Raw genomic sequence first — 478 nt, 5'->3', positions numbered from 1 at the left:
ATATAAATTTTAACGAAACTCAAGGATGCCTTTAAAAAAGCTTTTTCAAAGTTTTTATATTTTCTCATTGTGCCAACCCTTATTCGTCATTGACCCAGTATGCGTTTGCTCAGTGACAATTACACGGAGCAGATGATGAATTATTAACTTCAAAATCTGCTTCTTTCCAAATATATAGAAAACTATGAACCAACCAGTAAACATGACTCTGAAACATCTCCAAAGCTCCATCTTCTTTTTTCTTTTTTTTTTTTTTAAATTAATTCTTCTACAGTATACAAATATTCACACACAAAATGTTTGCAAAAAAACACTAATGTCTCGTAAACATTCATATATCCTTGTCTTACAGTTTTGTCTTCTATTTCCTTCATGGTGTGCTGTATTGCCACAATCTTCTAAATATATATTTTTTTCTTTTAAAACAGAAGTCACTGGATCCTTGTGTCGTCCTGTCACCTCGTACACAACAACAACA

This window comes from Etheostoma spectabile, chromosome 19 (genome assembly GCF_008692095.1).
Source record: "Etheostoma spectabile isolate EspeVRDwgs_2016 chromosome 19, UIUC_Espe_1.0, whole genome shotgun sequence".
NCBI lineage: Eukaryota > Metazoa > Chordata > Actinopteri > Perciformes > Percidae > Etheostoma > Etheostoma spectabile.
Note: the sequence above shows the minus strand (reverse complement) of the source record.